At 45.7% G+C, this 27,723-nt stretch overlaps 1 long non-coding RNA gene across 2 annotated transcripts in view; it reads left to right on the top strand.

Moving 5' to 3' along the window:
- The window catches only part of LOC134935396 (uncharacterized), a 190,458-nt gene that overhangs the window by 64,941 nt on the left and 97,794 nt on the right, over positions 1 to 27,723 (top strand). The window contains exon 1 of one of the 2 annotated variants that reach the window (XR_010180112.1): positions 22,307 to 22,481. The exons of the other annotated variant lie outside the window; for it this stretch is intronic. This is a non-coding gene — a long non-coding RNA (uncharacterized LOC134935396). Of the gene's footprint in view, positions 1 to 22,306; positions 22,482 to 27,723 lie in introns of those variants that run through there. 2 annotated transcript variants of the gene reach the window in all.

The following is a 27,723-nucleotide window of genomic DNA, read 5'->3' as shown; positions in this document are numbered from 1 at the left end:
GAGGTAGACAAACGAAATATGCCTTTTAGCCTGTGGCTTTCTATTCTACCACATCATTGCTTTGATCACAGTGACTGCTTTCTTATAATATATTAACATTAGCCATGTAGATTATGGATAATTGAGTTGCATTTTTAATGCAATTTTTGTTTAACCTTCAAATGTAGTTTTCCAATTAAGTAAAGCACAAGTCACAAACAAAAAACTGCATTCAGTTTTATAGTTATTAGGTTTTCAGTAGTTATTAATGGGTGTCATGTTTTTAAATTTGTTCTGTCTAACTCAGCATGTATATTGCAATGTCTTTCTATTGTGTTACCATAGTGACAGAGTTCTGAATGTCCATCATCCCGAGAAAAGAGGCAGTTGGCAGTGGTTAGTTCTCAACTTGACTGATGCAGAGAGGGAACATAAAGCAATGACCTGCATGTTTGATATTTTTCCTTAATTGTATCACTAAACTAGTAGACTTTTTCTAATCACCTGACTGCTGCTTTTGTGAACCACACTGTATTTACTAATAAAGACAGCTTGTATCAAACACTTGCAATGCAACACCTTTATGATAAATGTTTCATTACAGTCTTATTTTCTACACACTATAGGGGTCAGTCCAACCCGATCGCTCGCTGGAGTTTATTGCAGTGCAGCGATCGGGTCGGAACTGCGCTTGCCAACATTTCTTTTTTCAATTTTCTTTATTGTCTGATAGGAGGAAGATATGTTATGCAAATAATTGTTCAACAGTAGCTAACTTAAGCCGGGTACACACTGAGCGATTTAATCCTAAAAAATAAACAATAATAACATAAATGCCGTTATCTTTTATTTTTAGGCTTATATTGTCCACACCAGACATGAGGGTATTGTTGGTGAACGATGAACGATGTGCACTCCCATGCACCGTACAGTGATCAACAATATTGAGCTGACATGCAGCTCCACCCGTCAATGTCGGGCTGAGCTGCATGTCCGGGAATGCCGGCAGTGACGTCACTGGTCGTTATCATTCAACAATAACGTTCAGTGTGTACGCACTATATCGTTGAATGCTATATCGTTCATCGCCGGCATTTCAGCATCACCTAGTGTGTACCCGGCTCAACTTTCAGTATCTGACTTGCTGAGAGACATAGCCACTTCAATTCACCCTTCCACACTTTGTATAGAAAGTTATTCCTAGCCCTATATTCCCTGATGGACCTAATAAGGGTGCATGCAAGCGCCAAGGAGCCTTTTTATTATGCTTGTGTTTTGGCCTGAAACTGAGCTTTACTTAGCGGCAGTTATTGTGTTTAGAAATGACAAAGTGATTTATTATAATGGCTGCACAAGTACTGTATACATAAATATATGGGTTCTGATAAGAGCCTGTGCCGACGACGGCATTAGCCTTCAAATGGTAAATCTGATATTTATATCATCCCCATAAAAACCTTTCTGGACTGATTTTGTGATTTGTGCACAAAAACAATTTAATAAATAGGCCCCCAAGTTAGATGTAAAGTTGGGTACACACTATCCAACTAAAGGCTGATCAGCAGGATAATTGGATAGTGTGTACTCAGGAGCATTAGAGTGTTTGTCGCTTATAAACAGCTTAAAATGCTCCTGCAGTGGTCAGATCGGGAGGACGATGTGGCTTCTGCTGCACATGCTACAGATGTGTCCTGTATCATCTTAATAGCTAATCGCAGAAAACATGACTCATTTGCTACGATTAGCATGCCCGCAGGTGTGTGTGGGCACATGTGTATGCCTCCGCTTCCATAGGAATGCATGGTGTGTATGCACGTAAGGGCTAATTGTGGCAAGCAGCAGGTAATTGCTGCTGAGATACATACATGCATGGCAGGCAAGGACACATCTGTACAGTATATCGTTCCCCGCCTCCCAATATTATTATAGAGAGCAAAAGAAAGTACAAACCTAGCAAGAAATTGCTCAGTGTGTATGAATGCACACTGATCCAATAATTGCTCTGTCAGATCATGTGTACCCAGCTTAAGGTAGCCATTCATCTCATAATGAGGAAAGCTTTACAAATGCACTACTACTATAGTGTGATGAATGCTGCAAATGCACATGAATAAGCTACTGTGTATTATTTTTAATGTGGTCAGATAGATAGAGGTGTCTGTACTTAGAAGGATGAAACCTGAGTCTTCCTCATCATATAGTGACTGCCCAAATAAGAATAAGCAGACTCTTCGACTGCCCCAAGGACAAAATAGATTATTCCAGTACAAATTATTCTATTGTCATTGGATGGACACATACAGTAATGCAACATCTCAAGACAGGCACTGGGACTGCTTCAAAGACTACATTGGCCACGGCTGTATCTGCGTCTCATCCACACTCATTACTTGCTCCCACTCATGATTACAGGACTTTATGGAATGCCCTCCCAAACACATTAAGACTCTCCTCTCCAAATCTTGAAGCGAAACTCACCTCTTCAGGCAGGATTATCACATTCCAGAACCACCCACATAACCTTCATAAGCTTTCCTATCCAATTACATCCCTTCTGTACAGTCCACACATATCCTCACATATTTTCTCTTTCTTCACTTTCACATCCTCCTGACCCTTGTCCAACATTCCTGGGTGACTATATCATACAGCCCACCAAGAACCTTTGCAATCCAGCTGGACCATTATAGAATACATAGCGCCTATCCTTGTGTATCAATGCCTATTTCCCTATAGATTGTAAGCTTGCGAGCAGGGCCTCCCTACCTCTATGTCTGTCTGTTCGTAAACAGTTTTGTTCTATCACTGTTGTTTCCAATTGTAAAATGCAATATAATATGCTGCACTATATATGAAAATGTTATTGAACAGTGAATAATAAATCTGATCCTGTTATTTTTTTTTCTATTGAAATATCTAATATTTCACTTATTAATCTTTTAAAACCAGACAAATCTAAAATATAAATGCTGTATAGCTAAGTACTGTTGGTTCAGATGTATACTATATGCCTGCATAGTAACAATAGAAGGCATACATAATGCAGATTATCTAATTATTCTGTGTTATACAGTAGATATGCAGCTTGCACGTCTCATATGCGTCACGTTTTAACTCTTACTACTATATCAAACATACTCTGCTTCTTAACAAAAACCCATTATTGTTCTAGTGAAGTATTCCAGAACTTTATAAATAGATGATAATAATAATAATAATAATAATAATAATAATAATAAATAGTAATAATAATAGTAATACTACTCCTACTCCTCATCATCATCATCATCATCATCATCATCATCATCATCATCATCAATCCAATTTACTGCTTTGGAACATTGACTTAATTTATGTGCCGGCATAGTTGCAGTGAAGGACACTTTAAAGCTTACCAATAAGAAATAAAGGGGGAGAATATACGTGCCAACACACAGCACCTGATTGGATGCTTGGTAAAGATTATCATGATCCGTTCAAACCATGTCCACATCCAACAAAACCTGCCCATTTGATATGGTAACAATACCACCTTGCCCACGCACCATGCCCTTTCAGCCATAATAAAGCAAGACCCACTTGAAATTTGTCACTGCAGAAAGGTATTGAAAAGTATTCTCTGCATTAGTAAAAAGCATTGATCATCAGGGTTTGCTAGTAGATCACACATAGGGGGTAATTTCGACCCGATCGCACGCTGCGCTTCTTCGATCAGGTCGAAACTGCGCATGTGCTGTGGCCGCATTGCGCAGGCACATCGTTGCCCGGCGACGGCCGTCACCGGGCAGCGACACCATGAGCGAAGAAAGCGGTCGCAGCGGCGACAGCAAGGAGATTGACAGGATGAAGGCGGAACCGGGCGGCAACTCACCGTTTTCGGGGAGTGGTGAGTCCAACGCAGGCGTGTCCAGGCGTTTGGAGGGCGGATGTCTGACGTCAATTCCGGGACCTGCATCGCTGGAATGATCGCACAGGGTAAGTAACTCTTACCCTGGTCTTTCACAGGAACATTTTTTTGCATAGCAGGGCTGCACAAGCGATCGCAGCCCTGCTATGCAGAAATAGACTCACCCATCGGCGGTGTCTAGTTGATCGCACGGGCAGCAAAAAGTTGTTATGTGCGATCGACTCGGAATGACCCCCCCCAGTGCAATTAGGTATGTCCTAAGTGGTAGCACAGCATCCAGGAGAAAACATTTGGCACATCAAATAGACTGGAAACATAAGGCATAAAATATATATTTTTTTAAATATTTGGGGTGCTCAAATTACACTACTCTCTTCCATATGCCTATAAAATATAGTGTATTGACATGGTAGAGGCAGTAGTAGCACAAATACTGTGCATGCTCCAGAACCCATAACATCCAGATAGCTGGCTCTTATGTTACAAGGGAACTTAAGAAATTATAGTTAATGTGGGAAAAAGGGTCTGGGTGGGCGTAATCTTAATAGATATGCCTATCATTCTGTTTAGAGGCACCGGGTACTCTGCACTTGCACATGCCATTTACCTGTGATGCAGATAGCGGGTGTAAAGAGCTGGGTGCTTCTACACATTGTTCCAGCATAAATGGACTGGAAGCGAATCCCTGGTCAGCCATTCCGACGCTGCAATGCATTATATGTTAATGCCCATGTTCAAGGCTAGTGGAGCTATATCACACACTATGCAGTGCACATCTTACACAGGCTTGCCGTCGCAGCGCGGCTTGCACGACAAAGGAAACTGTATCATGCTACGCAGTCCTTGGCCTCACCACTCCTGGAAAATGGGGGCAACACCCCCCCATCCCTCCTCACGAATGCCTTTGCATGTCAATCAGACAGAGGCGTTCGCCTCACTGCGAAGCGATCGCAGGACTCATTCTGTACATGTGGGCTTGGCACACCTACAATATGGGGTGACAGCCCCTGCTTCACCTCCCAAATGCTGTAGTATGTCAATCATGCTGCGGCTAAGAGAGGGCTGTGAGTGATATCGCGAGACTTGTTCTGTACATGCGCAGACCACTAACCATCAGATTTGTACGTAAACTATCAGGTTTGCAAACAAATCTGAATCAGGCCCTCAGTCTCTAGGGGGGTCATTCCGATCTGATCGCATGCTAGCTATTTTTTGCCTTGCTCCTATCAGGTCAAAACTCTGCAAAACTGCGCATGCGTATGCACCGCAATGCGCAGGCGCATCATACGGGTACAAAGCGGATCGGTGCTGAGCAATGGATTTAACAAAGATTCCATTCGCACAGCCGATCACAAGAAGATTGACAGGAAGCGGGCGTTTATGGGTGTCAAGTGACTGTTTTCAGGGAGTGATTGGAAAGACGCAGGCGTGTCCAAGCGTTTGCAGGGCGGGTGTCTGACGTCAATTCTGGGACTGGAAAGGCTGAAGTGATCGCAGCAGCTGAGTAATTTCAGACCTACTCAGAAACTGCACAAAACTTTTTTGTACCGCTCGGCTGCACAAGCGTTCGCACACTTGCGAAGCGAAAATACACTCCCCCATAGGTTGTGACTATCTGATCGCAGTGCTGCAAAAAAAGCTAGCGAGCGATCAACTGGGAATGATCCCCTAGGTTCTCAGTCTGCAGATCTCACACCTTTTATAATGCTTCATCTCAGGGCCATAACTGTGTGCTAGTGGTGCACATATGCACTGTGGGCGGAGAAGCACTGGTATCACCCTTAGGGCTGTGGTGCTGGAGTATTGTATGTTCCCAACAGCTGTAGCGAACGGCTGGGCAACTTGTCACAATATAACATAGCACTGCAGGTTCCGTTCGGATGCAGCGCACCTACTTGCTCCAACATCATAGACAGCTTTAATCGCAGGTGGAGATTCGGATCGTCGTGTATAGGTAATGACGTGTGGTCTGGAGAACTAAGGAAACACACAGAAACACACACACACACACACACATATACTGTGCTCTACCTGGCATAATGTGTATTGTGGGCTCTATCTGGCATAATGTGGGCACTACCTGGCATAATGTGGGATCTACCTGGCATAATATGGGCTCTACCTACCATCATGTGTATCATGGGCTCTATCTGGCACAATGTGGGCACTACCTTGCATAATGTGGGATCTACCTGGAAAAGGCTGTACCTGACATAATGTGGGATGTACCTGGCATAATGTGTATAAGGGCTCTACCTGCCATAAAGTGGGCTCTACATGACATAATATGGGTTATACCTGGCATAATGTGGGATGTAAATGGCATAATGTGTATAAGACCTCTACCTGGTATAATTTGACTCTGACACACACACACACACACACACACACACACACACACACACACACACACACACACACACACACACACACACATCTACCTGGCATAATGTGTGTTTAAGGGCTCTACCGGGCATAATGTGGGCTCTACCTGGCATAATGTTGGTTCTATCTGTCATAATGGGTATAAGGGCTCTACCTGGCGTAATATGGGCTCTATCTGGCATATTGTAGGCTTTACCTGGCATAATGTGGACTCTACCTGAAATAATGGGGGCTGTACCTAGCATAATGTGTATAAGGCCTTTACCTGGCATAATGTGACACACCCCCCCCCCCCCTAGTCTACCTGGCATTGTCACAACTGAGGGCCTGAGCTGACGGGAGGAAGCCTCAGTTGTAGGGGCTGAGGTAAAACTAAACTTGGGAGGTTTAATCAGACCCCTAGACATGCAAGTATAATGTAGAAAGATTGCCCGAAGGCGTGACCATGACAACCAGGATTTAAAAGTCAATAAAAGTTTATTAACAGAACTCCGTATTCACAGCAGTAGTAAATGAATAAAGATATGCAGTAGATAAAATGATACAGTTCCTGGATCACTATAAGCTTGGCAGGAGCCACAGGGTACTGGTAGGATGAGGTACAGTTCTTAATGTCCCAGTGATGGAATGTCCTTACCAGACCCGTCCGTAGTAGGGAGAGTAGCCGAGGAACACACCAGCAGATGTAGCACTTGAAGCTGGTAACGCTGTAGCTGAGAAGACTGCTGTGGATGCTGGATGGAACCAGCCAGGTGTTGAAAACACGGAGTGAATGCTGGATGGAACCAGCCAGGTAGATAACACGGAGTGGATGCTGGATGGAACCAGCCAGGTAGTTGAATGAAGCTAGGGAGCGAGGATATAGGAAATGATGGTATGCAGGTACCGATGGTTTGCGGATACCGCTGGTATGTAGGTATCCGCTGGAGAAGCACCGGCACTTTAAGAAAGCTGAACACTGCTGGAAGCTGACCGCTGGAAGCAGATGGATCTGTAGCTGGAAGCTGGAGTAGTCATGGAAGACTGCAGAGTCAGGCTGCACCGCAAGGTGGTAAGCTGGTGCGGGTCTCTTAGTCAGTGGTGCAAGTAGAAAAAATGTCTTACGGGTACTTAATTCAGCGCCGATCCGTGAGCCAATCAGAGCTCGCACCCGCGAGCTCTGATTGGCTCACGGATCGGCTCTGAAATAAACTGAGACACCCGCCGGAGACTGAGGGGAAGGAGAGGCGCAGGCTGCGCTCTCCTTCCCTCACATCAGCGGCAGTGCGGCGGGATGGTGGGGAGCAGCAGAGGGAGGGAGGGAGGAAGGGAAGAGGAGCGTCGGCCCGTCGGTGTGGGTACGGCGTACCCACGGCTAAATTCTTACGGGTACGCCGTACCCACCCGTACCCACACACTTGCACCACTGCTCTTAGTGGTAACTGGAGACAGGAGCTGGAAACCTGGAACAAAATAACCACAGGAGAGAGAGAGACTGGAAACAAGGTTTGACAACCAAAGCACTGACGATTTCCTGATGCAAGCTCAGTCCCTTTATACCCTTAGGTGTAAAGGGATTGGATGACTTAATTATGCAGATCTCAGCAGAGCTATGGATTGGAGGTCAGGATCATGTGACTGGAACCAAGATGGCTGCGCCCATACCGGCCTGTGGAGGGTAAGCTGTTTGTATTCACCACATGGAGATTCCTCTGTAATGGCAGCGGTGAACATAGAGAACGCCGGTTTGCGTCTCAACCTTCAGCATGGACGGCCGCGGCTGCAATAGGTAAAGAGTGCCACCTACCCTGTATGCATTAGGAATATGGAGATGATGCCCGAGGCCCCGCCGGCAGGTGACGCCATGCCAGTCGCCCGGGCATTGAGGAACAATATCCACAGATCAGCAGAGATGAGATATGACGTATGAATGCTTGCATCACAGCTGGGAACCGAGCCTAGGACGCTGGGACAGCCTTAGGAGACACCTGAAAGGTAAATAATGGCGTCCAGATACCCGGATCGTGACAGGCATAATGTGTTCCATAGGCTCTACCGGCCATAATGTTGTCTCTACCTTTCATAATGTGTATAAGGGCTCTACCTAGCATAATGTGTATCATGGGCTCTACCTGGCATAATGCGGGCTCTACCTGGCAAAATATGTATAAAGGCTCTACCTGGAAAAATGTGGGCTCTACCCGGCAAAATATGTATAAAGGCTCTACCTAGTATAATGTGGACTCTACCTGACATAATGTGTATAAGGGCTCTACCTGACATAATATGTACAGTATAAGTGGCTCTACCATGGCGTAACGTGAATAAGAGTGACTACTGTGCCATGTAATGTGCAAAACGGACACTAAAATGCTGTATAATGCAAATTGGTAATATTCTGTGGCCACGCCCCTTCCTCTTAAAGCCAAACACCTATATTTTTGGTGCACCTTAGGCACGCACTCTCTATTTTCAATATGGTGGGAGAGGGGACACCAATTCTTTTTCAGGGCACAGGGCACCAACTGTCTAGTTACAGCACTGCTTCATCTACTAAACTTTCATCCTTTCAGCCTCCTTGCCATTGTATTACTTTCCATTGCCATCTCTGTTATCACTTACCTCACCAGGCCTCACTCCTGCCTCTTCTGAGAGCATTTACTAATAACATTTAGTCTAATTATAAGTCAACCAATCACACGTGTAATAACGTCCGAGGTTGGATGCCGGCCGATGTCAAGCTTTTTTAAAGTGGCAGTCACTTAAATGGCGTGGTTTTACCCCTTTAAAAAAGCATCTGAGATTGTCTGGTATCCTGCACCACCAGCGATCTCGGATGCCATTACATCCCGTCGCAGGTCTGGGTATACAGTGTTTGCGGGATTTAAATTCAAATACAGTATATATATATATATATATATATATATATATATATATACATATACAGTATATATACTGTACTTATTTATTCACTTTATTCACTTATTTTATTAGAAAAATGTTGCTAAGCAGGGTGTCCCAGGCATTTCCAGCTGCTGGCAATTAATTTTATTTACGTATATCATCCTTTGAGTACATCACTGGTGTCCAGGTGACTTATCTCCCATTTATTATTGACTTGTTTATAGTGTGTTTTGGAAGCTGGTATGCTCCAGCTTATTCCAGGTGAGAAGATTTTGGTCTGCTTTTGGTTGAACATTGGAAAACTATACTAGAAACTTTGTGACACGCTACCATATCAGCTCTGTTTTAACAGATCAGCTTTATATTTTAAATTACTCCCTCCAGATTACATCATTTTGGAGGTGGTCAGACTCCTCGGAACAGGCAGTATACAGTGAAATTATTTGTGAAATGTATGAAATAAGCATCTGAAGACAGTATGGAAACTACTAAAAATCTTTTATCAACTTGGAACTTTAGAGTAAGCATTGGTACCTGTTTTCATAGAAAAAAAGCACTGCCAGACACTGTTAGTATTTTTATATATACTAGGTGCTTCATCGCGCCCTACGGGCGCTCTTCACACCGTCGCAAGGGGCTACGCCCCCTTAACCCTTGCATGCCTTTCTGGGGTTCAATATTTGTGTTATATGGAGTATCACCTGCATTCCTTTGTTAGTGGTTAAATATTGCACAATGAAAGGGTGTGCGATGGTGAAGGAGGCGCAGCCCCTTGCGACGGCGTGAACAGCACCTGCAGGCCACAATGTACAGAATGTAGCGGGTGCGGGGGGTACTGCGGATGGTGTCTGTAGATGCTGCGGATGGAGGGGGGGGCGGAAGTGGGGGTGGGGCCCGGATGGGGAAGGGTTGGGAGGTGCTGCGGGTGGGGGAGGGGCAGAGGAGTGGGGGATGCATATGGGGGAGGGGTCCGGAGGCACTGCAGGTGGGGGAGGGGCAGGGGTGCCATGGGTGGGGGAGGGGCAGGTGTGGGGATGTTGCGGATGGGTGAAGGGTTCCGGAGGTGCTGTGGGATGGGAAGGGGCGGGAGTGCCGCTGGTGGGGTAGGGGTCCGCAGGCGCCATGGGTAGGGGAGGGGCAGGTACGGGTGTTGCGGCGGATCGGGAAGGAGGTCCGGAGGTGCTGCAGGTGGTGGAGGGGCAGGTGCGGGGGTGCCATTGGTGGGGGAGGGGTGGGTGAGGGGGGGACCGCGGATGGAGGAGGGTGTCTGCAGATGCTGCGGGTGGAGGGGGGCAGGTGTGGGGGAGACATATAAGGGGGGTGAATGGTGGAGGGGGCCTGGAGATTGCTGGGGGTGGTGAAGGGGCGGAGGAGTGGGAGCCGCGGGTGGTGTAGGGGGTCTGGAGGCACAGCATGTGGGGGAGGGGTGGAGTGCCGCATGTGGTGGAGGGGAAGGTGCGGAGGTGTGGTGCATTGGGGAGAGGTCTGGAGGTGCTGCGGGTACTGTACCTGCCAAAAAGGTAGTTGGAGGGTATGCAGTAACAGGGCCAGGACAGGGGTGACAGGGTCAGAACAGGGTTGACTGGGCCAGGACAGGGGTGACAGGGTCAGAACAGGGGTGACGGGGCCAGGACAGGGTTGACGGGGCAAGGACAGGAATGACAGGGACAGGATAGGGGTGACAGGGTCAGTGTAGGGGCGGCAGGACCAGGACAGGGGTGACAGGGCCAGTATAGGGTTGACAGGGCCAGGATAGGGGTAGCAGGGCCAGCATAAGGGTGACAGGGCCAGCATAAGGGTGAAAGGGCCAGGATAAGGGTGAAAGGGCCAGGATAAGGGTGGCAGGTCAAGGCCAGGGGTGACAGGGACATGACAGAACACAGGGCATGGGAGAGATTGGTATGTGTGTGTGTGTGTGTGTGTGTCTCCTGAAGAAGCTGGGAGGTATGCACCCCATGCCTGTGCCATGTCCATACTATCTGCATCTGCTCCTAGTGTCCTATAGATTTGGCCAGATCTGTGACTCATTTGACTAACTCCGCCCACTGTTGTGACTCCGCCCAGCGTTAGCAAATAAATCACAGATCTGGGCTATTATATAGGAGATAGCATATTATTAGACTGCCTGTCTTATATTATATACTATACCTGTTTTATCAATGGCTAATTGTTTTTATTTATTTTATATTAATATTTCAGATTTTGTTGTTTTCCGTATTTTGTATATTGTTTTAAGCTGTTATACAGTATTTTAGATTTTGCTTTGTGTTTGCTATATGTAAATTGAATAGAAAATCAAAGCTCCAGTGAATAAACTCACATTTGTTTTCATTGTAGTGTGCAATAGCATAACAACATCTGCAGCTACCGTACTTTGTCACAGAACATGAGGGCACTAATGTGAATTGTGTTTGTGTACTGTGAGACACACAGTAAATACTGAGATTACTTTTTGCATTTTCCAGTTGTCATTTCATTGCCAGTGTTAGATGCTTAATTGTTTTTGTTATTAACAAAACAAAAGGGTTTATTTTTGTTGTGTATAAGACAGGTGGTTAATATATGTTTCTGCTGCTTAGCAGAATTGTCTTTTCACATGTTTAGCCTTGTTTTGCATCTGACTCATCTCCAACATTGTCTAACACCTGGTAGCTGAATTCCAGCTTCAAAAACATGCTACAGTATTTATTATAAGTAATTATTTTCAGATTTTTTTACTGTTTAATTTTTTTTTTAGTATTCCATTCTTGTAAGCCCACATTTTCTAAATATTATTCCTTTTTATTTTTATATTGCCTATTATTTTACAACAAAGACATTCAGTACTGTAGCTCTGTAATTCTTCTCAATCCTCCTACATTAGCAACAAACACAGACAGAATGTATCCTATTTTACAATCCATCACTGAACAGGTGGAGATGACATACTGTATCCAGCTGCAGTACTGGAGCTAAAGGATAGTAGCTCATTGTGTAATATCTAGTCTTTTAATACTGTACTTTCTACTAGCAACATTACTAAACAATCGTATGTTAAGCAGGTTCGAAACTAGGACTCCTGTCACCTGGGACGGGCAAGGCAGTAATTTACCACCCCCACAAACTAACTAAATAAATAAATTAAATAAATAAATTAATAAATAAAAAAATGATAGTGAGAGAGGTGAAACAGAAGATAGAGAGCAGAGATAGAAGAGGAGAAAGAGAGAGTATGGAAAGATAGAGGAGGCGGGGAGAAGAAAGACAGGACGGAAAGAAACTAAAGAGTGCGGGGAGAGAAGGATAGAGCAGAGGGCAAGAGAGAAAGTCTGTGTGAGATAGAGATAGACAGAGAGGTGGAGAGAAGAGAAAGAGATAAAAAGAGAGACAGGGGGAATGTGTGTGTGTGTGTGTGTATATATACACCAGCATGTAATGGGGTCTTCACCTGAACATGATCTTCTCTTGCTCCTCTGCTTGGGGGTGAAGCTGGAGACTGGGCTTCCTGGGTTGAATAGGCAGCTGCTGTAGTCATCTACTGTGGTACGTTGGATAGGCTGGTGGGTAGAGGACTGTTCCTCTATGCTTCCCATTCTGCCCCTCAGCGAGCTGCCCCCTACATCTTTATGCCCTTGCACAGAGACACCTGGTACTTTATACTATCCTTGTCCTCTGTCCAGGAGGTGATAGTGGAGGTTGTGCTGCCCAGGTCCAGGGACACATGCTTGGGAGGGGTGTGGTTGGAAGGCGAACAGGTAAAGGCTGGAGTGAGAGGAGGTCAGGTTGCCTTAGTAGCCCCCGCCCGGGTACAGGGAGCCATCAGTGGCTGTGGGATGCAGGTGCAGCGGCAAAGGGGCTGACTATCCAGGGGTTGTAGTGGTGGGTTGTGGACAGCGCAGACTTGCTTTTATCCATCCTGGGAAGCCCGGGGCTGTGCAGCATGTGTGGTTGGCACACGTGGCTGCCAGTCAGGTGCACATAAACATCTCTGGATGCAACCGTACTCTGGTTCTCAGAAGCTGTGGGGGTTGAGTCAGGTCAGGGCCGGATTTTGAGGAGCTTGGCCACCAAGGTTGCCCATTGCTAAATCTGACCTTGGCTGCTGGCTGGCGGGTGGGAGTGAGTATTAGCTGGTCAGGGGAGTGGCAGGTTGAAGTTGCAAGACGGAGGTCTCGGCACCTCCCAAATCTGACACCCGGGTCATGTGCCCACCTAGTTGCAGCTCTGTGTTAAGACTGAGCTTTATTCATTTCCATCCCAAAGAGATATACATACTGTACCAGGGATGAAGCAAGGCATTCTGTCACTAAGGTCAAAAACTTGGCTTTGCACATTCCTTCCAATAGATAGTAGTTACTCTTGGATGCTTGCATATAATTGTCAGCATTGTAGGGACTGAAATGTTTCTAGGTGAGGGCAAAATTGATTATATTAAGGTATAAGCATCTGCTGCATTTATTCTGTGGTTATGGCTTGTCTTCATGTTTAAGTGGAGCATACAGGTTTCACTATATCAAGACTCAAAGGTAAGTATTGCTGCCTACACAAGACTACCTCATCCACCATAAAGCATTGCAGTGATGTCCACAGTATACAAAGAGCATCACAGTGTCTGCCATGTAATACAGAGAGATCACAGTCACCACCATACTATATGGAGAGTATTGTAATGATTGACATATAATACAGGGAACATTGCAGTGACCACCTTATATTGTAGAGGGCATCATGGTGAACATCTTGAAATGTAGATCACATCAGTGAGCACCATACTGTATAATACGGAGAGCATCAGTGACCGCTGTAGAACACAGAGAGCATCTGTGACCACCTTATAATACAGAAATGATAACATTTACTTGAATACACATAGTTAATGACTGAAAAACCAGTGGGTGACAGGGAGAGGGTGACACTGGGGAGAGGGTGACAGCAATGCGGTACAGGGAAAGGATGCCAGCAGAGGATGACAGGGATAGTGTGTTGCCAGGGAGAGAGTGACAACAGTTGGTGACAGGTAGAGGGTTACACCAGGAAAATGATGACAGCAGTGGTTGATAAGGAGATGGTGACACCAGGGAGAGTGTGACAGCAGTGGGTGACAGGGAACGGGTGACACCAGGCAGAGGATGACAGCAGTTGGTGACAGGGAGAAGGAGTTGGCAGTGGATGACAGGGAAAGGGTGACACCAGAGAGAGGGTGATAGCAGCGGGTTATAGGGTGATGGTGATTCTAAGGAGAGGGTGATGCCAGAGAGAGGATGACAGCAGTGGGTGACAGGGAAAGGGTGACACCAGGGAGACAGTGACAGCAGTGGGTGATAAGGAAAGGGTGATGCCAGGAAGATGGTAACAGCAGTGGGTGACAAGGAGACGGTGACACCAGATAGAGAGTGACAGCAGTGAGTGACAGGGAGAGGGTGACAGCAGTGGATAACAGGGAGAGGGTGACAGCAGTGGATAACAGGGAAAGGCTTACGCCAGGGAATGGGTGATGCCAGGGAGAGGGTGGTGCCAGGGAGAGGATTACAGCCAGTGGATGACAAATAAACAGCATTTCAATGTAATTACCTGAGCCCTGAACTGCATGGATGGTGGCTCCTCCTTGGACTTAACACCAGGGATGGTCACAAGATCATGATGTCAGATCCCCAGCACCCAAGCACAGCCTCATATAGAGTGTGGAAGCCAGGGCTGGAACATAAGATGGAAAATGGTAGGAGCTGAGGAGAGGGAAGAGTTCCACCCCTCCTCCCCCTCCAGCCAGCACTGACTGAAAGCCAGGCTGGGTCACTCTATGGTGAGGAACTGGGAGGAGGGAGAGAGCAAAACCCTTTTTCCTTGGCCTAGACCAGAGGTTCTCAAACTCGGTCCTCGGGGGCACACACAGTGCATGTTTTGCAGGTAGCCCAGCAGGTGCACAGGTGTATTAATTACTCACTGACACATTTTAAAAGGTCCACAGGTGGAGCTAATTATTTCACTTGCGATTCTGTGAGGAGACCTGCAAAACATGCACTGTGTGTGCCCCCGAGGACCGAGTTTGAGAACCTCTAGCCTAGACTGTCAGTCACCATTGTGTGCCATGTTCAGGCAGTGGCTGAGGCAGTGCAGTGAAACATAATGAGTTAGTGTGACTCATTGTAATGCCAGCAGCTGTGGACCCCTTCACTTGGGTGGGCCCTGGTGCAATGTGCCGGCTGCACCATCGTTGGTTCCACCTTTTCAGTGCACTAAACCAGACATGGGCCATCATTAAGGCTTGGGTAGTAAACAATGCAGAGATTCTATGTGCTAGACTTGTGATAATAAATATGTTTAGAGGTTGCTTATAAGATCATTTATTTTGAAGAATTGAGTGGCCTAATAGAATTGGCAACTTGAAGAGCAACAAGCCCTTACAGTACCTGATATTCATTTTATCCTTATTTAGGGTCTAATTAAGTAAGGATAGCAAATTCTGCTAATCAGCAGAATTTGCTATCCTTTGGATCGCATGCTGAGGGCCGCCCAGCATGCTGACCGGAGCCTCCCCCAGTTGAACAAGCAGAAATTGCGGAGCATTCGCAATTTCTGCTTGTTAGCAGAAACTGTGGGAGCCTCCTGCCGGTGCAGCTTAGCTGTGGCCGCAGGAGACTCTCCGCCAGTTTCCTGATCACAGCGGCTGTGTGTGATGTCATGCAGCCGCTGTGATCACGCCCACAACGCGCCCCCGTTCGTCCGCCTCCGCCCACCGCTTGCGCCGCTCCACCCCTGCAACGCTCCGTCTCCGCCCTGGAAGCGGAGCGTTGCCGCCCCCGGCAACCGTCTCTGCCTGATTGACAGGCAGAGGCTATCGCTTTTTCTGCGGCCCCCCACAGAAAGTGTGGGTGCATGCGCAGGACGGGTGCAGCGCATGCGCCCGTGGGGCCATCGTAAAAATTCCGGTTGGATCGCGATTTGCAATCCAACCTAAATTAGCCCCTATACCTGAAGCACCAATTCATTATTTTTGATGTGACAGCAAAATTCAGAACACTGTTTGCATCTGCGATATGGCTTCCATGTTTATTATAGGGGCTTAAATTTGACATTTGTTTTTGTATACCATTTCCCAGATTATTACTTTGACATGGTCTTTTCTAGAACTACAGCCCTGTCTGTTTTCATCAGATACACTAATTAGTTTTGTGCCCCAACGTGAGAATAACATTCAGCAGTTGGCAGTCATCTCACAGCAACAGTGTTAGGCCAAGGTCGAGTACCTCCGCCTGACCATAAGCACAAAGACCCTGGTAAACAGAACTGGCCCTAACCAATATTATGCCCTAGACAAGATTTTGGCTGGTGCCCCCTAGCACCGCTGCTAGTTCCGCGTTACAGTGATTTCCAGGAATACACTGTAACATAGCATTTCTTATGCAGATACAGCCACAGTCACACACAGAATATAGGCATGCTGCATATCATTTTAACCCGGAGAAGCTGCTTGTGCCCCAAGGAATTTCAAATGCCCTAGGCGCAGTGTCAGACTGGGGCATGAGGAGCCCACTGGGGGGAATGCAGTGGTAAGGGCCCATGTTTAGGGGTGTGGCCAGCTACCACAGAATCTTGGCAAACCATTAGAGAGTACATGGTCTGGGCACTTTGATAACTACATATACTAAATACTGCTAATGTATGCATGATAATGTACCAGATTAATAATAACAATGGACTGTAGAGAATACACCATACTCCTGTGCAGTATAAGAAAATATACAGTATGTAAAATGTATAATTCAAATGCACAATCTGAAACCCAATCTCTAGAGGAGGAGGTGGGGGGAAGGGGCAGGCAGTGGGGCCCACCGGAGGTTTCCCCTGTACCCCTGTGGGCCAGTCCAACCCTGCCTAGGCATTTGCCTAGTCTGCCTATGCCTAGTGCCGGGTTTGCTGGTATGTAGCATAATGGTGTGCAGCCCCCAAATAAGTGCTAGAGTGAGGTAGAAGGTGAGTTTAAAGAATATACTTTACATTAGACAAGTTAAATCTGAAAATGGTTAACAGTAGTTAGAACTTAATGGTGGTATACTATATACAAACATTATTGATGAATAAAGCATTATGAAAGCATTTTAACTTCTTTGTTAACAGTAAACTACAAGATGCATATTTTAAAACCTGACATCCGCCCATCAGCATGTGGAGACCTCCCACCATTATAATTGGTGTATGACCAGCACCATGCACCAATCAGCATTCTAGAAGTAATTTGCAGGATATGACCAGCTTTTCATACCCTGCTGCTGCAGTGCACACTGGGTGTTTCTATGGAATCCATCTGAAGGAAAGGAGGCAGGCAGAGTAAGTCTGGGGAACTATCCAACTGAGTAGTCCGTCCCTGTGGGATTCGGATAATGGCTGTCACCATTTCTGTCTGTCACCTGGGGGCATATGACCCCTCTGGCCCCCTCTAGCTGTGCCCCTGGCATATACATAGACAGCTACATAGTAAGGTTGAAGAAAGACAGAGATTTGTCAAGTTCAACCCTTTATATATATATATATATATATATATATATATATATAGAGCCAGAATACAGCAACATAGTAGCCCACATGAGGCCATTGTCGATGTAACTTCAAAGAGAACAATTTGTAGTGATCATAAATTGTTCTTTTTCTATGAGCCTATTACCCCCATTATTTATTTTAATAGTTATAACTAAGATATGATTTATTGTAATAGATTTAATCCATTTTAAAATGTGGCTAATAATTTGCTTTTACCAAATCTTATGGCATGAAGTGAAGTGAAAGGACACTCTTACAGTGAAGAGTCCTTACTATGCCAATGTTGAAACCATTTTTCTTCCATTTGCAAATGATGCCCCTTGTAATAAGTTGCAAGTTAGAGTGACCTCCGGGATCCCATTCGGTGGTCACATGACCGCTTCCCGTTAGAGAAATATAATGTCTGACTTTGGATGTAGTACTGCCTTTACAAAGGATGCAATACTCACAGTCAGTGCCAGATTAAGGTCCAATTGGGCCTGGAGCTGAAATTTATTTAGGGCCTATTGCATGCTGCTTCAGGGGGTGTGAGCAGTGATGTGGGGGCGTGGCCAGTTCTGTGTACGTGTGGTCAGCACAGTGATGTGTGGCCTGTGCCATGGGGTCTGACTTTCACAGAAAACACCTGCAGAAGGCTAATTAGTGCTGCAGATCGCAGTTTCCATTATTATTAATGGGGACTATGATGTGACCCCCTATGTACTACGCTAGTTTACACCATCTTCAGCTGGAGCAAACTGCTTTAAGCCTATGGAAGCTTAAGGGCCCCATACACTAGAACGATAATGCCCGATTTAATCCAATTTTGACCTTTCGGGACGATAAATCGGATGAAAAGTGGCAAATCAGATGTGTTTTACATCCGATCTGATGCGTGTTCCTGTGAGCATCGGATCGGAGCCCCTAGGTCGTTAGTGCTGCACTTGTAACATGGTTGGATCCTGCAGGCATGGCTGGGATCGCATACGATACATTGGATGCAAAAGGACTACATACAATGTATCGTATGTGATCCTGCCACCCGGGAAGCTGCCGGGCGGTTCAAGCGAAATCGCATCCGACTTTAGCCTCTGACGTGTCGCTGTAGTGTATGGGGCCCTTTACTCGCAAGAGAGAGATCATCCAATCCTTCTCCTGCAGGTTCCATCCGGATTTGATTGTGGAAACTGACACTGCACATGACACTCAGCCCCCTCTCCCCCAAAACAGACACTGTACCCCCTACCAAATCCAGCTATATTCATAATTTATACATTTATTAACCAAAACTGTTTATAATTAAAATTATTCCACAGAAAGCAAATAAATAAATTCAGAGAAGTCAAGACACAGGAAAATACACACACACACACACACACACACACACACACACACACACACACACACACACACACACTGTCCCCCACAAAAAAAACAACCCCCTTTCCCCCCCCAAATACTCACACACTGTCCACCACAGGAAAAAAGCACACACATCGGGGGGAATTGAATTTAGCATGAGGCTTTCTATGCTTCCGATACTTGCGGTATCCAATATAAAAAATTGGTCTTCAAAGCTGAAAATCCTGTGATGCATGAAAATATAAAGATACTTACCCCTCTGGTAGGTTACCGCAACTCCCAGTGATCTCACAGGGTGTGTGTGGTGGTGGGGGGGGGGGGGATAGGGGTGTCACACACACACATTTACTGGGGTCATGCACACATGCTCATGAGCACTAATACACACTTACCGCTGCAGGAGTCCGGATCCCGACACTGGAGGATAATACACCGTTTTAGAAGGTAATTACAAACTAATTAAGCTAATTGGAAACTTCCAATTGCTTAAGTAGTCCTGGGGTAGGGGGGCACGCCGATATGTGAGGGCAATGTATGAACGGTCAGCAATGCCGTTCCGCCACCTGCAGCTATCGATTTTGACAGCTGCAGGTGGCGTTGCCCATACACCACAGTAGGGACAGGGCTGTTCCTGGCTGTGGAGGCATCCAGATTCCGGGCTGCACAGGAGATCATGCATGAGTAGAGAGATCTTGCGCATGCCTATTGAGCAGGCAGCGGGAGAGTGACAGTGCATCCGCACTGGCTGATGTGCTGTGGGGAGGCCGGCAGCGATCACCGGAGGGGGGAGTTTTCACTGCCCCGCTTCAGTGTCTGAGATGTTCATACATTTTGGCGCTGCTGCTTCACCTCAGTAAAGAGTCGAAACAGGAAGCGTTATACCTGTGCGTTAAGTGCAGGTATAATAAATCTAACCCATTGTTCCCTAATGGAAAAAACACAGACACACGCTGTCTGACACAGGGGAAAATATATATATATATATATATATATATATATATACACTGATTCATTGCAGCTCCAACAATATCTTAATGTCACTGCTACCACAGAGTGCAGGAACACCAGACCATTACCCAAATCACATGGGGAGTGCAGTACCCCAGGGTTGCTGTTGCAGTCCTTAAAAAACAGTAGTAAGAAAAACTTACTACTAGTAAGTATGGGAGGATGCAGACTGTGCGTTCACAGGACAAATGCACCGTCTACCCACCCCTAGTTACAGCACCCCACATTACCCAATCACCCCCACACACACACACACACACTGTTCCCCTACTGCTCACTCCCTGCACATACACTGTACACATCCAAACACTGCACATACATACATACACACACACATACAGTACACTATACACACACACACAGAGCCTGCACACATATACACACTGTACACATACAGTATACACAGTGTAAACAGACAAACACTGCACACATACACAGCTTACTTCACAAGCAGCCCCTGGGGATCTTCTTTAGCAGGCACAAGTGTAGCAGCAGCCCTCTCTGCCTGGGTCCCGTGTAGCTCTGCCCCCTGCTCACAGCTCCTTCTTCCTCCCGGCCTCTCCAGAATCTCAATCTCCCCTCTTAGTAAAAAATATAAACGAAAAACAAGCCTTCTGCTGATAGGCCGTGGGGAGAGAGGAGAGATGTTCTTATATGCCGCCCTGTGCATGTGGCACCCAAATCCGCCACTTCTTACTAGTACTACTGTACTTTCCACCTCCTGGGGGCTTGACTTCGGCCAGAAAAAATGAATGAGCACGGTTTGGTTGGCTGGGGGCGGGGCTTCTAGCAGCCGGCAGCATGGGCAGAGCTTCAGATGGGCTTCTAGAGGCTTGTGCTTCAGACAGCCAATGGTGAGTAGGCAGGGCTTCAGTTCAAGATTATGCAGCTGCGGGTTAGTGGGCGGGGCTTCAGGCACCCGACGCCAGGGTGGATAGGTAAGGCAGAGCTTTGAATTGGCCGGGGGTGGCTGTGCTGAGATTCGGATGGCCGCTGATGGGGACAGGAATATTTTTTTTCCTGTCAACGCTGCTCAGAGGATCTTGTGGGCGGTGGGCCTATTTTCATGGGGGGCCTGGAGCTGCAGCTCCATCCGCCCCATTGTTAATCCGGCCCTGCTCACAGTAACAACACGTGCCCTGACTGCAGGGGGCCAGATCATCACCTACATATATACTAGGTCTACTGACTTCTATGTAGTTTGCCTAGAAATAGAATTATACTGTAGGTACATTCCTAGCTTTGAGTCTGAGTTTGGGCAGTAACAAGAGTCCTAACCATGGGGGTAATTCCAAGTTGATCACAGCAGGAATTTTGTTAGCAGTTGGGCAAAACCATGTGCACTGCAGGGGAGGCAGATTTAACATGTGCAGAGAGAGTTAGATTTGGGTGGGGTGTATTCAATCTGCAATCTAATTTGCAGTGTAAAAATAAAGCAGCCAGTATTTACCCTGCACAGAAACAAAATAACCCACTCAAATCTAACTCTTTCTGCACATGTTATATCTGCCCCCCCTGCAGTGCACATGGTTTTCCCCAACTGCTAACAAAATTCCTGCTGCGATCAACTTGGAATTACCCCCCATATACGATACTTCATTCTCAGCAAAATTCACATTGATCTCTCTCCCTTCCATGCATTTACTGTATGTCCTGATACCCTTTTCTCACTTTTTTCAATTGGTTTAAGTCCTAGGCACTGAACAAATTAGTGAATCTTTTGGAATATTAACTCACATGTGATTTCTGCCAATGTAACCATATCGATTTTTCTTCAGCAAAGGAAAATATTTTTTATAGAAGTGATTACAACCTGCATAGCATATTTGAGAGAGGTGATCATTGAAAGATGCTTCATTTATCATTATTGGAATCATCACCGAATTGATGAAAACTGATGCACGCTAAGAAAGTGGATGTGAGAAGTTGCAGCTACAGAGAGTATAATACACAAATGACACATGTATAAACTCCTGTAAAACATGTATTTACATTTAAGAGAGGAGAAGCCTGTGTGCAGGGACTGAGCCATCAACCTCCGCTGTGGCATCTCAGTAGACTCTAGCATTGTGTCTGAGTGTACTGCACATCTGCATCTCTGCAGGGTGTGCAGTGTGGGGTCCCCTGGACCCAGGAGCCCGTGGATGTATACATTTGTACTGGTGAGTTCCAATTTCATCACTTATAATTGTTAGTTTTTATGTCCTCACATAAGTATTCATTCGGGAAATTTGTGTGTTATAGGGAATAATGCACAAACTTCCTTTGTTATTGATATTAGACCACAGAGAGCCATAACATGTATACAAACAATTGGGATGAAGCCTTGTGTCTTCATATGTCATAGAATTCCAAGTGGTGGAAACCTTGAAGAAGAGACACTGGCGGTCTCGAAACGTGTTGTCCCTACTTACCTGCACCATATTGACTACACAGAGCTGGATCCCGGACAACATCCCATCCGGTAAGGGTATGTTTTGGCGCCCCCTCCCCTGTACTGAATTGGTGCCTAGCCAACATGTGGTGGCATGTTACATTTTAAAAGAAACAATATTTAAAAATCCAAAATTGGTGACAGGGCCGGTTCTAGACCTTGTGGAGCTCTGGACAAAAGTTTACTTTGGGTGCCCTCCATGTTTAAAATAGGTTCTGTGCATGCTAAAGGCTTACAACAACAATATAGTGGCATGGCAGTACAAATGCTGTAATGGTTAGCATTACTGCCTCACAACACTGAGGTCATGGGTTCGATTCCCACCATGGCCATAACTGTGTGGAGTTTGTGTATTCTCCCTGTGCTTGCGTGGGTTTCCTCAGGGTACGCCAGTTTCCACCCACAGTACAAAAATATACTGGTAGGTTAATTGGCTCCCAACAAAAATTGACCCTTGTGTGTGTGTGTGTGTGTGTGGGGTAAGGAATATAGGGGACTATTTACTAAGCCTTGGATGGAAATAAATTGTATGGCGATAAGTGACCAGCCAATCAGCTCCTAACTGCCATGTCACAGGCTGGGTTTGAAAAATGACAGTTAAGAGTCAATTGCCTGGTACTTTATCTCCCTCCACTTTATCTCCATCCAAGCCTTAGTATATAAGACCTAATAGCTTGTAAGCTCCCATAGGGCAGGGACCGATGTGAATAGCAAAATATTCTCTGTAAAGCGCTTCAGAAATTGTGTGCACTATATAAATAATGGGTAACAATAAATAAATAATGATTTTATTGGGAAGGTGCGTGTCCACAGAATAGTTCCAATTCACATTACACTGCACAGTAGAGTCCGTTATTCACATTACACCACACAGTAGTACCCTTATATATGTTATGACACACAGTAGAGCCCCTTATACACATTACACTATGGGTTTTCCCCTTATACACATTACATCATGGTAGAGTCACTACGGAATTAGCTGTATTTAACTATTTACTTGTTTATTTCAAATAAATTAAAAACACTAAATATGCCCCGACTGACCTGACCTCACAATCCCCCAATAAAAATAAAGCCCCAAACGTGACCCCCCCCCCCCCACCCACCCACCCACAGACCTGATAACCCATCCAGACTGGTGCTGCAGGACAGAAGTAACCCTGCTGCACAGCTACAAGGAGACAGTGAGACATATAAAGAAGGCTGGCAGAGCTCTGGCATGTGCCGGCTATCAGGTCTCCTTCTGTCACCTCTGGCCTGCCTTGTTCCCTACCTAGTCTTCGAGTCCGAGTCAGTGTGCGCCCTCCTCTGCTTCTCCTCCTCCTGCTCTATGGCTGCCAGTACAGTGGCCTGTGGGAAGGGGGAGTGGAGAGCGGCAGCGCACCCTCTAACTTTTTTGGTGCCCAGAGCTCGTGCTCCACTGGAGCCACCCTCGCTACACCCCTGCCTGTGGGCACCAAGTGTGCTTTTTTTTCCCCCAATAAATGTATTGCATTTACTTTCAAATTGCATAAATGTGAATTGATTTTCTCTCGCTTACCACCCATTACCTCACGATTCATCTTGAATTGCATATATATGAATGGACCTTTTTTACTTGTTACCAATTACCTTACAATTGCATGTCATATATCCACACACCACTCACACAATGACCAACACTGAACAGTGCCATACGTATGACATACAAACTTTCTTGCTCTCTGCATTATGGGGGTAATTCCAAGTTGATCGCAGCAGGATATTTTTTAGCAGTTGGGCAAAACCATGTGCACTGCAGGGGGGCAGATATAAAATGTGCAGAGAGAGTTAGATTTGGGTGGGTTATTTTGTTTCTGTGCAGGGTAAATACTGTCAGCTTTATTTTTACACTGCAATTTAGATTGCAGATTGAACTCACCACACCCAAATCTATCTCTCTCTGCACATGTTATATCTGCCTCCCCTGCAATGCACATGGTTTTGCTCAACTGCTAAAAAATTTCCTGCTGCGATCAACTTGGAATTACCCCCTATATTGTAGTAATTGGGATACTCACTGTGATGCTTTATATAATGTACAGGTGTTACTATGATATTCTCTGCGTTATATGACGGTCACTGTGATGTCCTCTGTGTTAAATTGTGGTGATTGTAAAGGGTTAAGGAATTGTATGGTGTCAGAGACTTGGTGCAGAATCTGGAATTTGGGATCAATGTCAGGGACCGGTTGAATGTCAGAGACTTGGTGCAGAATCTGGAACGTGGGGTCAGGTACCAAGTAGTTGATGTTACCCAGAACAGAGGCATGGATTCTAACATGCCAGGAGGTTTTCACCAGGGAACCCCGCAAGGGGATATAGGCTTCGCGGCTCCCGACGTGCAGGTCACGGACCCCTGTCTGGGTCACCTGATACCTGAATTGGACTAGAATTATGTCAGAGGTGTTGTATGATAGTCCAGATGTATGTGACAAACCGCAGGGGTACGCAGGAACAAACAGGAACTGGAGAAGGCAGCAGGGTGCACACAGCCAGATGGTATACTGGGGCCGTGGAGATGGAACAACAGCAGGAACTCTAGGAGAGACACAGGAGGTAGCGGTACACGGACGGACTGGGGTGCAGACACTTGGAGAAAGGGTAATGGTAGTCAGCAGACTAAGTTCGTCAGCAAGATGGTGAAGCTGGAATTCAATGCAGGAACAAGGCAAAACCCATTGGACAGATAGCTGGAACCAGAGACATGAACCATGGAGCTGAACACAGGAAGCATGAGCTATAACTGGCACTCATCATGGAATTGAGAGGCTTAAAAGAACAAGCTGGACCAATTAGCTGAGAGCACCAGACAGGCCCCCCAGTAATTGATATATCATACAGCTGCAGTGCACACTGAGCAGGCTGACAGACTGAATAGTAGGATTCAGGTAACCAGCTGTAATTACAGAATGCAGACACCTGTGGAGTCAGTTGCTGAATGCAGGAGCTGAGGCAGTGAGAGAGAACTATTCAGGACCTAGCTGTGACCTGTAGTTCCACAAACTGAAGCAGAGGTAAGTCATAAGAATAACCAGCAAAACATGAGTAATATCAGTTAACGAGTTACTCCACATAAGCTGTGCAGCTAGTATCCTAATTACCAGGAACAACCTGAAATACAAAGAAGAGAGAGCAGCAGCAGCATCCAGGTGCTTGATCAATGCTGAAAGCTGAACTGACAGATTTGCTGATGCTGCACATGACAGTATGGTAGTCATTGTGAAGCTGTCTGCATTATATGGTGGTCTCTGTGATGTTCACTGCATTATATTGCAGTCGCTGCAATGCTCATTGCAATGTTCTATGTATTGTATGATGGTCACTGTGATGTTTTCAGCATTATATGCAGGGCTGCCATCAGAAATTGTAGGGCCTAGGAGTGCCTGAATAGGCAGGGCCCCCCACCCCCTCAACTTCTGCTCCCCCTACAGCCCCCACAACTTACCATTCTGGGCACCAGTTGCTACTCCCAACACCAGGTGACGCCCATAGGCATGACTGCAGTGGGCTGGGACAACGGCAGCAGTAAAGGGAAGGAGTATTTCAAATTTGAAGAAGGCCACAAGCCAATCGGAGCTCAGGGACCAGCAGCCAATCCGGATCTGCTGCTGCAAATTCAAAATGCCATCAGCGCTGATTCCTCCGTGGCAGCCTGCAGTGCACTCCAATCCACACTGCTGCCATGCGGCCCCCTTAGAGTCAGGTCCCAGCAGCCCCTCCCCCCAATGGCAGCACTGATTATATGATTCCTACAGGTAGAGGGTGATTCATTTAAGCTTAGCTCCACCTCTGCCCAGTATTTTACTGCCATTGCTGGTCAGGCTCTTACATATTAAATGTTTACTGTATGCTAACATACTCTTATTCTGTGGGGCCATTTACATTAGCCAGTAAACATTTTGAAATTGGAAAATTTAAAAACGTAACTAACTTAACCAAATTGTTATTCTTTTTAGTTTAGTGAATAACTGGATTTTTTATTTTTTTTCCTGTCATCAGAAAGCAATATGTATGAGTGTCTTTCCAGTATTCCTTTACAAAGAAAAGTAGGTCAGACAAAGTTACATTTCCTTGGGTGCTTATTATATTTGAGAAACAGCAAGGCAAGAATACTTCCAGTGATGAGAATTTGATCTTCTTAACAAGTGAAGAAGTTCAAAAGCTGTGAATCTCATGAAAGTCTTGTAAAATGTTTGCATTTATCAAGATCCATTAGGTAAAAAGTTCAGGTTGTGGGGAAAAAATACTGAGACACCAAAAGGCATGTTGTAATAAAAGACATAATTAAAAATCAATTGGACACCAATTTAAATGAAAATAAAACACTGTCTTAGTTAAGGGAGTAAATTTATTAAGCAGCGGTTTGGCTTTCAAACAGAAACAGCCAGACCTCACGGTTTGGCAGCGAAAAATCCTGCATTTACTAAGCAGTGGTTTTGACTCTCTTTGTCAAACTGCCAGCAATCTCAAGCTGTTTTTGGTGTTAAAATCAGTGGCAGTTTAATGCTTTCTGGTGCACTAGTGAAACCACTCAGAAACTGCCCAACACTTCCAGATATTTGTCTATTGGCTTAGAGCTGTGGGCACCCAGGGGTGGGAATAGTCCTGTTTTGCCAGGATTCCGGCTGGTGGCATTGCCGGCTGGCGGGATTCCAGCGTCGGTATCCTGACCGCCGGGAACCCGACAGCCGCAAAATTCAACGGATCTCTTTTTGAATATAAGCTTTCACGAGCAGGGCCCTCTTCCCTCATGTGCTTTTCTGTCTCTTACTTAACCTACATTCTTTTCAATACTGCCTTTGATGGAAACCAAATCCCTCTGTTTTTCTGCCTCCCTGACACTTATTTCAGTGTCGTCTGCTGATGCAGCAATGTTTATATACCCTGTACTTGTCCTGTATTGTCTTGAATTGTAAGTCACTGTTTTCTTGTTTTGTTTATCTATTTGCGTATCTCCTGTGGTGAAATAAAAGGATAATAATAATATTTTAAGGTAAAAATGTCAGGGCTTGGTTCATATCCACTGGGACATCCTACTTAATGATTATTTAGGCATTTGGAAAAATTTTTACCATAAATGTTTTTGTTGAATTTTTCAAGAAAATAACAACAATAAATGGAGGTTTTGGGGAAAGGAAAGAACAGAACAAAAAAAAAAAAGGGGGGGGGGGGTGGAGTAAGGGAGGAGGGGATAAGGGTACAATACAAAATGCCCATATGAGTACAGATGTAGCCACGCTCATCTGAGT

The sequence above is a fragment of the Pseudophryne corroboree genome, chromosome 6 (genome assembly GCF_028390025.1).
Source record: "Pseudophryne corroboree isolate aPseCor3 chromosome 6, aPseCor3.hap2, whole genome shotgun sequence".
Taxonomy (NCBI): Eukaryota; Metazoa; Chordata; class Amphibia; order Anura; family Myobatrachidae; genus Pseudophryne; species Pseudophryne corroboree.
This window is presented reverse-complemented; position numbering and strand designations above follow the sequence as displayed.